The following is a 15,786-nucleotide window of genomic DNA, read 5'->3' as shown; positions in this document are numbered from 1 at the left end:
AGAGTGGGACACGACTGAGTGATTGAACTGAACTGAATATGTGGTGAAAGGGACAAGGAAGCTCTCTGGAGTCTGTTTCATAAGGCCACTAATCTCATTCATGAGGGCCCCACCTTCATGACCCAATCACCCCCCAGAGATCCCACCTCTAAACATGTCACTTTGAGAGTTAGGTTTCAACACATAGATTTGGGGAGGATGCAAATATTCAATTCATAGCATTCTGCCACTGTTCCTCCCACCCCCTCCCCCTGCCCCTCCACCCCAGCCGTGCCCCACCAAATTCTCATCCTTATTGCATGCACAATGCATTCATTCCATCTTAATAGCCCCAAAAGTCCTAAATCATTCCAGCATTACCTTTAAAATGTAAATCCAAAGTCCTATCTAAACATCATCTAAATCAGATGGGCAAGACTCAAGATATGATTCATCTCAAGGCAAACTGCCCTCACAGTAAGCCTGGGAAATCAAACAGGTTACGTGGTTCCAAAACACAATGGTATGACAGGGATAGGACAGACATTTCCTTCCAAAAGGGAGAATTAGGAAATAAGAAAGAAGTGACCATACCAAGCAAGTCCAAAATCCAGTGCAGCGGGTTCTGTTAGACCATAAGGCTCAAGAATAATCCTCTTTGGCCCAATGCTCTGCTCTTCAGGCCCACCAGGCCAGGTATCCCTCCTTCCCCTGCAGTTTCACCATACTGGTCCCCAACACTCTTCATAGACCTGTCCCCACAGCTTAGCTGGAAAGCCCCATCTTGACTCTCTGCTTGGTCTCTCCCCGCAAACTAAGATCTTTGCCCACTGTTTGGGGGTGAAATCCAGTGCCCAGTAGATCTGACATGTGTTTTTTGAAATTCTGGTGGAAGCAGTTATTACCCCACAGCTGGGCACTCTGTGACCCTACCCAGACAACAGTACAGACATGGCCAGTGGCTGTCATCTGCATGCTCCAGAGATGCTACCTAGTCAACCAGAGCCATACCCCAGGCAGTCGGGCATGTGGCCCCAAAACACAAGAGTGGAGCCAGCGATGGGAGGTGAGCAACACACACTGAGGTCCCATGGGAACCCCCACCCATGATTTGCATTCTTTCATTATCTTGAACAAGAGCTCTTGGTTTCTATGGAGATGGCTGACTAATCTCCTCATTACAGTTGTACAGCCACACCCTTAAATATGACAGGTTTCTCTTTCTTTACAATATGGATAAGCTGAGGATTTTCCCAACCATTAAATTCTGCCTCCCTTTTGATAAACAATTTCATAGATATTTTGGCCGAACTGCCTGGCTTGCCCCAACCAGGGATCAAAACAGTGCCCTCAGTGGTGAGGAGTCCTAACCACTAGACTGCTAGGGAATTCTCAATGATTCCATCTTTAAACCTTTCTCTTTCTTGAATCTTACTATTAGGCAGTCAATAGGCTCTAAACCGTTGAGCCAACCCTTTGCCTAAAAACAGCTTTGGTTAAATATCCAAATTCATCTCTCACAAGTTCTACCTTCTATAAATCTTTAGAATGTGAGCACAATTCAGCCAACTTCTTTGCCACTGTATAGCAAGAATGGCCTTTCTTTTAGTTTTAAATCACACATTTCTCATTTCTATCTGAAACCTTGTCAGAATGGCTTTTACCATCCTTATTCCATCAGCATTTTGTCTGGGATGACTTAGGTGTTCTCTAAGAAGATTGAGGCTTTTTCTACAGCTCTCCTCTTTTTTTCCCTGAAAGTGAGAGTCACTCAGTTGTGTCCAACTCTTTGCGATCCCATATACATAGCCTGCCAGGTTCCTCTCTCCATGGAATTCTCCAGGCAAGAATACTGGAGTGGATAGCCATTCCCTTCTCCAGGGGATCTTCCCAACCCAGGGATCAAATCCACGTCTTCCACACTGCAGGAGGATTCTTTACCAGCTGGGCCACCAGGGAAGCCTGGGGCTTTTTCTCTGAACTCCCCTGAAAAGTGCTCCTAACAGTCTGTTCAAGGCAATTGGGGCTTTTTCCAGTATACAGCTCAAAACTCTTCTAGCTTCTACCCATGAGATACTATAGTATATTAAGTGTGCAGCAACATTATGTCTTCTTAGCAATGTATGTAACATAGCTAGGGTTTCCCAGGTGACACAAGTGGTAAATAACCTGCCTGCCAGTGCAGGAGACATAAAAGACAGATTCAGTTCCAGGGTTGGGAAGATCCCCTGGAGGAGGGCATGTCAACTTACTCGAGTATTCGTGCCTGGAGAATCCCGTGGACAGAGGGGCCTGGTGGGCTACAGTCAATAGGGTCGCAAAGAATCAGACATGACTGAAGCAAATCAGCATGCATGCATAACTTAATTAACAAATACTTCATTGCTTAAAAAAAAAAAGCTAACCATCATGTGACAATGCAGGGTTCCCACGAATCTTCAATTTGTAAAAAACACAATATCTGTGAAGCAAAATAAAGCCAAGTACAATAAAGCAAGAAATGCCTGTTCTTAATTTCAAAATTGCTTCTACATTTTTAGGTGTTTGTTATAACAACACTCACTGCACTTTCTCTATACCAGTTCTTAGCATGTGGGGGGCAGTGGCGAGGGAGGCACAAGCATTCAGTCCACAGCATTCTCATACTCATTACAGCATAATCTCTGGTTATTGTAATACTGTAAATCTAAAAGACGTACCTGTTTATCTACTCTGTACTGAGAATAATGTACAATTGAATCTCATTTCCTTAGGCCTGTATGTCCTAGCTCAGAAGCACCTAGACTGACATGTAGCTACATGGTAGCTTAGGGATGAAGTATGCAGTCCTTGGAGTTCTGCATTTTGTAGCAGATTTATTGCACTGATGGTCCAATTCCTCACCACTTCACAACTCCTTCTATTAAGAGAAGTCAATATCCGTATTCCTTGAATCTGGGCTAGCTCCATGACCTATTACGGCTAATAGGATATGATAGAACTGAATAGCGTGTCAGTTCCGAGCCTGGACCTCGAGGCGCCATGTGCATGTCCTTGTTCTCCTCTCACTCCTCTGTCTTTGCCATGGGAACCTGCTTGGGCTAGCCTGTTGTAGTAAAACAGACAGGTGGTACAGTCCAGTGGCTCCATCACTCCAAGTGATAGCCAGACATGTGAAGGAGCCCAGTCAAAAGAGGAACTGCCCAGCAGAGCCAAGACTAAATCATTGACCTGTAGGCTTGTAAGCTAAATAAATACTTATTATTTAAGGCTGCATTACTGGGGCTGTGGAATCTGATAAAGCATTTAATTCAGGCCCTACTTAAATCGTGCCTGTATCAACGTAACGACGTTATTGCTGATCATCCTATACCTGGTGGAGCTTTTATCCTTGTTTTTCACATAGAGCTAACAGTGCTGGTTGAAATATCTGCCAAATATCTTGTGTTCTCCAGCAGGCCCTTCTGGTCCATTGGAGAATATGATGCTAAATATTGAGGCAAACAGTTTGCCATGAGCTGCCTTATGTGCTTTGTGATTTGGCAGGCCCCTAACAAACATTACGCCTGGAATGTCAAAGAATTCTTAGAAACTTATCAACTTGCCCAAACATGGGCAAAATCAGATTCATAACAATCAGGAACTAACACAATAAGACCATGTGCAATTTTTTTCTTAAATAGTTCCATAAATTAACGTTCCATAAATTCCATTATAGTTCCATAAATTCTTTAACAAAGAACTTCAATTTTAAATTGATAATAACCAAAATCCTTGTACTTCAACATCTTGGTGGCCATTTTATGTTTGCAGATAACAATGAGATATCAAAAAAATGAATGTTCCAAATATCTTTGGTAAAAAGCTTTCAGAACTCACACATAAATCTCTGCCTGCTATCTATTCTATCCAAGGAAAGCATATTTGAAATAAGATGTCTCACTTTCTTAATGAAAAGCAAGATCAGTCTTTAAATAGAATTCAAGAGGATATTCAGAAGGTACAGTAAGAGACGACACTCTGAAAGTGACTTTTAGACCAGGGAATTGGAAAGAGAATACTGGTGACCCTCCTATGTAAAGATGTCAAAATTAAAGAGAAAATACAGTAATAAAAACTTTTCTTCATCTTTCTGGGAATTCTCCAAGACCTCCATTCTGGGAGAATATCTCTATCTGATAGGTTTAATGCTGAACTCACTCAACAAATCATTCCATTATACATTTGCAAAAATAAGAACAGCTGTCCAGGGACTTTCCTATTGGTGCAGTGGTTAAGACTCCACCGTCCAGTGCAGTGGGTACAGGTTTAATCCCTGGTCAGGGAGCTAACATCCCACATGCCTCAAAGCCAAAACATCAAAACACAAAACAGAAGCAATTGTAACAAATTCAATAGTTTTTTTTTAAAAAAGGTCCACATTAAAAAAAAAAAGAATAGCTGTCCAACAAGTCAATTTGGGGAAAGCAGAAAAGTAATTGCTTGTCCTGGACAAACCTGAGGTAGAATTGTTGGGATCAGAGGAACAGACTTTAATATTTTATTTCTCCACAGTAGCATCTCTTCTCATGTCTTTCAGCCCAGTTCAGTTCAGTCGCTCAGTCGTGTCCAACTCTTTGCGACCTCATGAATCACAGCACACCAGGGCTCCCGTCTCATGTCTTTACCCACACAGAATTAGTAGAAAGTTAAACTGACATGAATGTGCTATATCTACCTCTCTTTGACTCATTACCTTCTTAACCATATCATCTGATCTTACTCTTTGGGAAAAGTTCGTAGAGGAAGCATTCACAGTAAGGTATCAGTTCAGTTCAGTTCAGTTCAGTCACTCAGTCGTGTCTAACTCTTTGCAATCCCATGAATCTCAGAACACCAGGCCTCCCTGTCCATCACCAACTCCCGGTGATGGACTCATGTCCATCAAGTCGATGATGCCACCCAGCCATCTCATCCTCTGCTGTCCCCTTCTCCTCCTGCCCCCAATCCCTCCCAGAATCAGGGTCTTTTCCAATGAGACAACTCTTCTCATGAGTTGGCCAAAGTATTGGAGTTTCACCTTCAGCATCAGTCCTTCCAATGAACACCCAGGACTGATCTCCTTTAGGATGGACTGGTTGGATCTCCTTTCAGTCCAAGGGACTCTCAAGAGTCTTCTCCAACACCACAGCTCAAAAGAATCAATTCTTTGGTACTCAGCTTTCTTCACAGTCCAACTCTCACATCCATACAATACCACTGGAAAAACCATAGCCTTGACTAGACAGATCTTTGTTGGCAAAGCAATATCTATGCTTTTCAATATGCTATCTAGGTTGGTCATAATTTTCCTTCCAAGGAGTAAGTGTTTTTTAATTTCATGGCTGCAATCACCATCTGCAGTGATTTTGGAGCCCAGAAAAATAAAGTCTGACACAGTTTCCACTGTTTCCCCATCTATTTCCCATGAAGTGATGGGACCAGAGGCCATGATCTTTGTTTTCTGAATGTTGAGCTTTAAGCCAACTTTTTCACTCTACCCTTTCACTTTCATCAAGAGACTTTTTAGTTCCCCTTTGCTTTCTGCCATAAGGGTGGTGTCATCTGCATATCTGAGGTTATTGATATTTCTCCTGGCAATCTTGATTCCAGCCTGTGCTTCTTCAAGCCCAGCATTTCTCATGATGTACTCTGCATAGAAGTTAAATAAGCAGGGTGACAATATACAGCCTTGACGTACTCCTTTTCCTATTTGGAACCAGTCTGTTGTTCCATGTCCTGTTCTAATTGTTGCTTCCTGACCTGCATCTAGGTTTCTCAAGAGGCAGGTCAGGTGGTCTGGTATTCCCATCTCTTTCAGAATTTTCCACAGTTTATTGTGATCCGCACAGTCAAAGGCTTTGTCATAGTCAAAAAGCAGAAATAGATGTTTTTCTGGAACTCTCTTGCTTTTTCAATGATCCAGCAGACGTTGGCAATTTGATCTCTGGTTCCTCTGTCTTTTCTAAAACCAGCTTGAACATCTGGAAGTTCATGGTTCATATATTGCTGAAGCCTGGCTTGGAGAATTTTGAGCATTACTTTACTAGCATGTGAGATGAGTGCAATTGTGCGGTAGTTTGAGCATTCTTTGGCATTGCCTTTCTTTGGGATTGGAATGAAAACTAACCTTTTCCAGTCCTGTGTCCTGTGGCCACTGCTGAGTTTTCCAAATTTGCTGGCATATTGAGTGCAGCACTTTCACAGCATCATCTTTCAGGATTTGAAATAGCTCAACTGGAATACCATCACCTCCACTAGCTTTGTTCGTAGTGATGCTTCCGAAGACCCACTTGACTTCACATTCCAGGATGTCTGGCTCTAGGTGAGTGATCACACCATCGTGATTACCTTGGTCATGAAGCTCTTTTTTGTACAGTTCTTCAGTGTATTCTTCCCACCTCTTCTTAATATCTTCTGCTTCTGTTAGATCCATATCATTTCTGTCCTTTATCAAGCCCATCTTTTCATGAAATGTTCCCTTGGTATCTCTAATTTTCTTGAAGAGATCTCTAGTCTTTCCCATTCTGTTGTTTTCCTCTATTTCTTTGCATTGATCGCTGAGGAAGACTTTCTTATCTCTTCTTGCTATTCTTTGGAACTCTGCATTCAGATGCTTATATCTTTCCTTTGCTCCTTTGCTTTTCACTTTTCTTCTTTTCACAGCTATTTGTAAGGCCTCCTCAGACAGCCATTTTGCTTTTTTGCATTTCTTTTCCATGGGGATGGTCTTGATCCCTGTCTCCTGTGCAATGTCATGAACCTCCGTCCATAGTTCATCAGGCATTCTGTCTATCTGATCTAGTCCCTTAAATCTATTTCTCACTTCCACTGTATAATCATAAGGGATTTAATTTAGGTCATACCTGAATGGTCTAGTGGTTTTCCCCACTTTCTTCAATTTAAGTCTGAATTTGGCAATAAGGCATTCATGATCTGAGCCACAGTCAGGTCTCGGTCTTGTTTTTGCTGACTGTATAGTGCTTCTCCATGTTTGGCTGCAAAGAATATAATCAATCTGATTTTGGTATTGACCATCTGGTGATGTTCATATGTAGAGTCTTCTCTTGTGTTGTTGGAAGAGGGTGTTTGCTAGGACCAGTGCGGTCTCTTGGCAAAACTCTATTAGCCTTTGCCCTGCTTCATTCCATACTCCAAGGCCAAATTTGCCTGTTACTCCACGTTCAAGGTCAGGAGGGGTGGCCGTGAGGAGATATCCCTCATCCAAGGTAAGGAGCAGAGGCTGCACTTTGCTGGAGCAGCCGTCAAGAGATACCCCATGTCCAAGGTAAGAGAAACCCACGTAAGATGATAGGTGTTGCCAGAGGGCATCAGAGGGCAGGCACACTGAAACCATAATCACAGAAAACTAGCCAATCTGATTGCATGGACCACAGCCTTGTCTAACTCAATGAAACTAAGCCATGCCATGTGGGGCCACCCAAGACGGATGGGTCATGGTGGAGAGGTCTGACAGAATGTGGTCCACTGAAGAAGGGAATGGCAAACCACTTCAGTATTCTTGCCTTGAGAACCCCATGAACAGTATGAACAGAACAGTATGAACAGTAAGGTATAAGAGAGAGGTATGTCTATGTCTGAACTGATTACTCCTTCTGAAAGCTCACTTTTTTTAAATGCAAGCAAACTCTCACGTTGAAATTTCAGAATCATTATAGTATAAAAAACACATATCAATTTACCAATTCATAGTTTATGTTTATCTCTACAAGGAACTGGGTGTGGATGGTTACATTGTGTGACAGGCCATGTAAGTTTATTTGGGATGGAAGTTCCAGAGTGATGTGTCATGAAGTGTGGCATACATCTTTCCGGAAAACGACATTCTTTATTATTTTGTCCTTTTGTTTTTCTTCTATGTCATCAACTTCTTCCAAATCTAATCCCCAAGCCATCACTCCCAGAACTTAAGTTAACTTCAGTATTCAAAGTCTTTCATATTTGGCATCAACAGACATCCCAAGGTCCTGGCATTATTGTCAACTATTTCCTTTATGCTGCCTCCGCTTCAACCAACATGTTTATTCCCTGCACCATAAGCATCCCCAGGTCTTTTTTGTTTCATATGCCCCAAATGCTCTATAGTGATCTTCCTCTCTACAGATTCAAGTCTTTCCTCATATTTTAAACAGCTCAGATCTCACTTCCTTCTGTGAATTAACAGCAAGTGGTGGTGCTATGGTAAAGAACTCACTTGCCAATGCAGGAGACATAAGAGACTCAGGTTCCATCCTTGGGTTGGGAAAATCCCCTGGAGGAGGAAACAGCAATCCACTCCAGTATTGTTGCCTGGAGAATCCCATGGACAGAGGAGACTGACGGGGTACAGTCCATAGGGTCCCAGAGTTGGACACGACTGAAGCAACTTAGCATACACGCGTGAAGTCCTAGTACTCTTCATATCTGACTGCCTGATTTACATTTCTAGTTAACACTGATATTTAAACAATGAAGTTGCCAAGCTATGCATATTTTCAGTCAAGACGTATTAAAGCTTAGTCCATAATTATCTCCTTGTTTATCCATCCTGGCCCAGAAAACCACATTCAGAACCAGACAAATTTCTCATTGAAAAGTGACAATGCTCCAGACCAAGGCTGTCTGAAATAATCTGTCCCTTCTCTGAATTCCTACTGCAATTATTTGTTTTTTTAAAAACTGATTAATATACATAGACTGCCTTTAATATCTTCTCTACACTCTTTAAACAACTATTCAAATGTTACCTAGCTACATGTATTTAAATCTCATTTACTCAATGAGCTCAAGAATTTTTTCACAGAATAAACTATGATTATTTTAATGTTAGCCCATATGGAGACATTCACCTAGTAGACAAATTGTCAGTATCAACTGGCTTCACTATTTTTTAAAGGATGCCTAGGAACTTTTTCTGTATGTCACCAGAGTAGTGCTTACATATTATATCATTAAGAAGACAGGTAACTTTTCCTTTTTCATCTATGAAATAAGGGCAAAAAAATGGACAATAGGAAGACTGTTCAGGTATATGAGAATTATAAATCATCAATCCATATTAAAATTAAGATTTTTCCTGAATTTATTTTGTATGTCTTTCTCATTAAATGATTTTAATACATTTAAATAAATTTATTTCAACATTTTTAACAACTATTAATAGCAAGTAATTCCTACACTATGAATAATTATTTCTGAAATTTAATTTCTATAAGCTCTTATTGTTTATTCATTGAAAATGCAGCTACAGAAAAATTATTCATCATATGTTCCCAACAATTGAGAAGCAAGCAGTTTTCCTCCAATTTTAAATGGGAGAAACATTGTTTTGCAAGGAAGCCCACATCTTATCATCAGTAATAAGAGACATTCACTTTGAAGCTATGAATCACTTTTTAAAAATCAAATTATTGACTGAGAAGGTTAAAGAAAAAGAATAGCATTAATAAATGGAATTTGAGTTCATTGATAACATCAAATTGAAATTAAATACAATGTGAGTGTAATAAAACAAACAAGATTTCCCCCCTGTGTAACACAATTTATAATGTATTATCACTAAATTTAGATTATTTTTTCCTGTAATTTGTCTCATAACACTATGAACAGTATTTTCCACACCTTGATTTTTTTTTTTAATCACTTAGAGAAAACTGTGCCTGGTAGGAAGAAATTAATGTAATTATAGAATCTTTATTAAATCAAAACTAAGCTTTGAAATCTGACTTAGCTTGATATTTTCCCCAATTTTTTTTCTAGGTATATTTTAGAACACTCTTCAGAATAGTTCATCAACTTGTTAAAGACAGGTTAGTCCCTCCAGGATATGATAACTTCGCAGGGACTCAGGTTTTGTTGTTTTGACAGCCTGGGCTCCCAGTTGCTATAGTAGTCAGATCAGCTGCAGTTAGAGGAGTTCTATGAATCTGTGGCAAATCCACAAAGGACTTCAGTATCTGTTATTATGGCCACTTCGTTCATGAGCCCATTAAACAAGCACTGCATTGGGTGAGGAAAGATATGATTCAATCCACAGGGTAATCTTATCTAATTATTGAAAGACTCCTCCACAGAAGGGTCCTTCTGGGGAGCATTCATTCATAGTATAAAGGTTCTTCTAATTTGGACCCATTCCAAGAGACTCATTCACATTTCTTTTCCCCAAGCCAGTCTGTCACTAGTCCTCCAATCTTATTCTTGCTAACTCCTGGACTGGTCAATCTGGTCATCAGCCACAATGCATGAACTGGTATAAATTGGTGGTTCTTCTCACCAAGAGGGGCTTCCTAGGTGGCTCAGGGGTAAAGAATCCACCTGCTAATGCTGGAGATGCAGTTTTGATTCCTGGGTCAGGAAGATCCCCTAGAATAGAAAATGGCAACCCACTCCAGTATTCTTGCCTGGAAAATTCCATGGACAGAGGAGCCTGGCAGGCTATGGTCCATGGGGGTCACAAAGAGTCAGACATGAGCACACACATACTCATCAAGAGACTTTTTTAGATGCATTTTGTATGGTAAACTAGTCCTGTGACATCTGGTGCCAGCAATCAATCATCTTTAAAGCAGACCCAACTTTCCCTTCCTCTTAAGTCAACTATTCACAGGAACTCCCCCTCAAGGCCATTCTGGAGGATTGAGAACAGAGCCATAGCATAAGTGCATTGAGTGTGAGTCACTTACCCAGGTAACTTTCTTGTGCTTTCAGAATCTGAAAAATCTGGATTTTATATTTGCCTCTTTAATTTGTTGATGGAGAGCCATTCAGCATATTTGACTTTACACCTGTAGAACAAGATAGAAACAGTTCATTTTAGGAGTTCAGGTTACAGTCACCTGCTTGCAGTCTCTGCCGTAGACCAACTTAAGAACATTTAACTGAAGAAGATAGGCTTTGCAATAGAACCTTAGTGACCTCTATCATAGTTCTCTCATTTGGACTTGTTCTTGCTTTATACAGCATTATCACTCTGCCAAAGATATCGCAAGCCCCACTAAATCAATTGCTTCATGAGAGCCAACAGGGAGAACAGCTTGTACTACAGCCTAGGTCCGCTGGAATGCCTTCTCTTGCTCTGGCCCCATTATTTGTAAACAGTTTTGTGAGCAATCGCTTGATAAACATGTCAGAGCCACATATCCACATGTGTTACATATTAATCCAAAATCCAAATAAGTCCACAAACTATTACATCTTTTTCTTATTAGTATAAGATGCAAAAGACTCCTCGTAGACTCTCACTTTGAAGGAGATACATAAACAAGCTTCAGATCACTGAACACCCCAAAATTAAAGTAGCAAATCCTCAAATTTTATGTGATATATCCTCCATCCTCTTTCAAAGATAGATATTACCAAAACATTTATGTTGCTATTATACTATTACATGGGCTTCCCTGGTGGCTCAGATGGTAAAGAATCTGCCTGCAATGCCAGAGACCAGTGGTCGATCTCTGTGTCGGAAGGAAATGGCAACCCACTCCAGTATTCTTGCCTGGAGAATTCCATGGACAGCGGAGCCTAGCAAGCTACAGTCCATGGGGTCACAAAGAATTGAACACAATTGAGTGACTAACACACACACACACACACACACACACACACACACACACACACACACAATATTACATGGCCCTAGAAGCATGATTGATGAATACATAAGCATTATATATCAAAAAATGACGAGATGATAAAAAACAGACCACCAAAAAAAATATCCTAAAGGATGATGAGATGATAAAAAAAAAAAAACCCTGAGGATTACATTATGTTCTAGAGTTAAAGGATTGACAAAGATAAAGGTGAAGGTTTACATTTACCAAGTAGAAGCAAATTTCTTCTGGTGAGATCCATAGCTACAAAGCAAACCAACTTCCAAGCATGTGTTAGTTTGCTCCACTAAGAACCATTGAAAATAGCAGCTAATGGTCTGTGTATGTGTGTTAGTCACTTAGTCGTGTCTGACTCTTTGTGACCCCATGGACTGTAGCCCACCAGGCTCCTCTGTCCATGGGATTCTCCAGGCAAGAATACTGGAGTGGGTGGCCATTTCCTTCTCCAGGGGATCTTCCTGACCCAGGGATCAAACCTGGGTCCCCTGCATTGCCAGAAGATTCTTTACCATCTGAGCTATAGGGAAGTCCATGAGATTCTTAGAAATATTACAATTCATCATCATCCCCTAAAATCTACCCATCCATCTTTTGCATAAACAGAATAGGTAAGTTTAATGGGGATAGCCTAGAAATAATCACTATATTTAAAAAATATATATTTATTTGGCTGCATCAGGTTTTAGTTGCAGCACAAGGGATCTTCCACTGTGGGCATGGACCCTCTAGTTGTGGCTTGCAAGCTCAGGAGTTGTAGGATTAGTCGCCTCTCAGCAAGTGGGATCATAGTTCCCCCACCACGAATCAAACCTGAGTATTGCAGGGTGGATTTATTTTTTAACCACTGAACTACCTGGAGAGTCCCAGCTGTTGAGTTCTTGATGGTGACTCTCATTTCTAAAAGTCTCTCAATGATATGGCCTGACTTTTGACTTCCCATTCTGTTAGAGGCATATTCCAGAGGCTTTCTGCTTGCTATCTTAACTATAGTAGTCTTTTTTTTAAATATTAATTATTTATTTATTTCTTGGCTGCACGTGGGCTTTCTCTAGTGTGGCAAGCAGGGGCTCTCTAGTTGCAGCATTCGGTCTTCTCATTGCGGTGACTTCTCTAGAGTGTAGGGTCAGTAACTGTGGTGCATAGGCTTAGTTGCTCCACAGTATGTGGAATCTTCCCAGACCAGGGATCGAACCCATGTCCTTCTGCATTGGCAGGCAGATCCTTAACCAATCAAACCACCAGGGAAGTGCACCACGGTAGTCTTAACAGACTGTGTCAGGGAAAGATTGGGGGATCTGCTAGTTTCTGAATACACCACATCAAATTATCCACATAGAAACTAAGGAAATAATCAGTACTCAATGGCCCCAACATGAAATGGTCTTTGAGTAAATTTCCACTCATCCTCCAACATCCACCTAACCTATGATAATAGTGACATTCTGCCAGTAACCCTCCAAAGACATGGGTATTTTACTTTCCTGGGTGCACAATAGTCACAAATCTTTCTGTGGACAGTTAGAAGGAAGATTAAAATACATGTGCATGATGTTGACACAGGATATTTTTTCAAGGAAGCTCGTGTACTTTATTCAGGAAGCTCTGGCTCTGTGACATGACTCAAGGCTGAAAGTTATGTTTCTACTCAGCAAACCTAGCGCTTACATTGTTTTACTAAAGATTAAGTGGGATTTCGGTGCCCTAACCATCTATTTTGATTTCAGGACTCTAGGATCACTTAGCCAACATCAAAGATGACTGTAGGCCTGACCAGCTACAAGAGCACATTCACCTTGCCTCTGGCATATAATTAATGCTGTTTGCCCCTACTCCCATGGAATCTCAGCATCTGCACTAAAATCGGGGAGCCCATTCCAATGACAATGTCAGACACGCACATCCCCAGAGAATACAGTCTATGGTGATTTCAGAGAGTCCTGCACTCATCTCACTAATTTACATCTAATAGCTGAATGAAGGTAATGCCTCTGGCCTTCTTGGGACCAGTGAACATAAACTACTCCAACATTCATGTCTCTAGGAGTTTGGATTCCTCCTCCAACATTAAGGCAAAATCATTTCGGTCATCTCAACTTTATTTAGCAGGTACCAGCACTAAGTCCACTTCCTAAAAAGAAAAATTTTCCAAAGGAAAATCCTGCACCTGTGAAATTATCAACTAGTGTGAGTGAGGGTGGAATATCAAATATATATGATACTTAAGTATTGACCATTACCTTCATGAACCCATGCTTAGAAAATTATTGGAAAGCATGCTCCACTAAAATAAATTAACAAGACATGATACAGAAAACAGAAGATCAACACAGGAAAGCAGGAGAGGAAGTATTTAGGACGATGGTGGAAGTGGTGATCAGAGGAAAATGCATGGTTGTGAACCAGGTTCAGAGGGCAATGCGCAGATTTAAGCATGTCAGAAAGCTCCAAGAAAGCGGTATTTTTAAAAACATAAGCATATCAATTGAGAGAGTAGCGCTGACACATACACACACCATGTGTAAGATAGATATTGGAAGCTGCTGTATAGCACAGAAGCTCAGCTCAGTGCTCTGTGACGACCTAGAGGATTAGGATGGTGAGGTGAGAGGGAAGCTCAAGAAGGGGGTGATATATATATACATATAGCTGATTCATGCTGTTGTACAGCAGTAACTAACATAACATTGTAAAGTAATTATATTCCAATTAAAAAAAAATTTTTTTTAACAAAAATTTTAAATATAAAAATATGAACATATCACTCAGACATTTTATGGATATTAGGCTTGAATTGTAATAAGTACATGTGAAGATAAATTCAAAATGTTAAGATACTCATCAATTCTTTCTTGAAAGGAAAAACAATCACAGGAAATCTTAAGTTTCATCACCTGTCATTAGTGTTTACATAGTTGTAATAATGTAAATCCTCAAAACCAATCTAACAAAAATTATGACAACAGAAAGGCATTATAGGAGAGAGTATTGAGGATATGAGGCACAGTGAAGACAAGCTTCATTCTCACCTTCCATACCAATAGTTAATACCAGAAAATCAGTCCAGTTCAGTTCAGTTCAGTCGCTCAGTCATCTCCAACTTTTTGCAATCCCATGGACTGCAGCACACCAGGCCTCCCTGTCTATCACCAACTCCTGGAGTTTACTCAAACTCATGTCCATCAAGTCAGTGATGCCATCCAACCATCTCATTCTCTGTTGTCCCCTTTTCCTCTCACCCTCAATCTTTCCCAGCATCAGGGTCTTTTCAAATGAGTCAGTTCTTTGCATCAGGTAGCCAAATTATTGAGAGTTTCAGCTTCAGCATCAGTCCTTCCAATGAATATTCAGGACTGATTTCCTTTAGGATGGACTCGTTGGATCTCCTTGCCGTCCAAGTGATTCTCAAGAGTCTTCTCCAACACCACAGTTCAAAAGCATCAATTCTTCAGTGCTCAGCTTTCTTTATAGTCCAACTCTCACATCCATACATGATTATTGGAAAAACCATAGCCTTGACTAGACAGACATTTGTTGACAAAATAATGTCTCTGCTTTTTAATATGCTGTCTAGGTTGGTCATAACTTTTCTTCCAAGGAGTAAGCGCCTTTTCATTTCATGGCTGCCGTCACCATCTGCAGTGATTTTGGAGCACCCCAAAAATAGTCAGCCACTGTTTCTACTGTTTCCCCATCTATTTGCCATGAAGTGATGGGACCAGATGCCATGATCTTAGTTTTCTGAATGTTGATCTTTAAGCCAACTTTTTCACTCTCTTTCATTTTCATCATACCTGAAACTACAAGGTTAATAAGTTACAAAATGGTAATTATAAGAGATCAGGAAATAAAGAAGAGTTGGAAGTGATTGCCTGCAGTAGGAGAATAGGCAAGAGTGATAGCAGACTGGAGTATGCCACAAACAGACCTCATATAATAATTCATATATTTCAATCATGGACATGAACAAACTTGATACAAATATATCCCCTTTTGCTTAAGGGAAAAATAATCACATAGATGTATAACAGAGATATCAAAAATGTATTGAATGTCAAGCAAATTTCATTTCATATGATGTTTAGAAAACTCTAAAACATCACTTTTGTTACAGATGAGAAAACTGGAATCCAGAAAGAGTAAGTAGCTCACCCAATAGTTCTCATTTAGTCATTAGTGAATCCAGGAATGAACCACGAGA

At 40.4% G+C, this 15,786-nt stretch overlaps 1 long non-coding RNA gene across 1 annotated transcript in view; it reads right to left on the bottom strand.

Moving 5' to 3' along the window:
• Positions 1 to 15,786, bottom strand: part of LOC139186225 (uncharacterized) — a 182,385-nt gene that overhangs the window by 66,876 nt on the left and 99,723 nt on the right. Inside the window, exon 4 of the long non-coding RNA XR_011569786.1 lies at positions 10,659 to 10,760. This is a non-coding gene — a long non-coding RNA (uncharacterized lncRNA). The remainder of the gene's footprint in view (positions 1 to 10,658; positions 10,761 to 15,786) is intronic.

This window comes from Bos indicus, chromosome 12 (genome assembly GCF_029378745.1).
Source record: "Bos indicus isolate NIAB-ARS_2022 breed Sahiwal x Tharparkar chromosome 12, NIAB-ARS_B.indTharparkar_mat_pri_1.0, whole genome shotgun sequence".
NCBI lineage: Eukaryota > Metazoa > Chordata > Mammalia > Artiodactyla > Bovidae > Bos > Bos indicus.
Note: the sequence above shows the minus strand (reverse complement) of the source record. Positions and strands in the feature narration are given on the sequence as shown.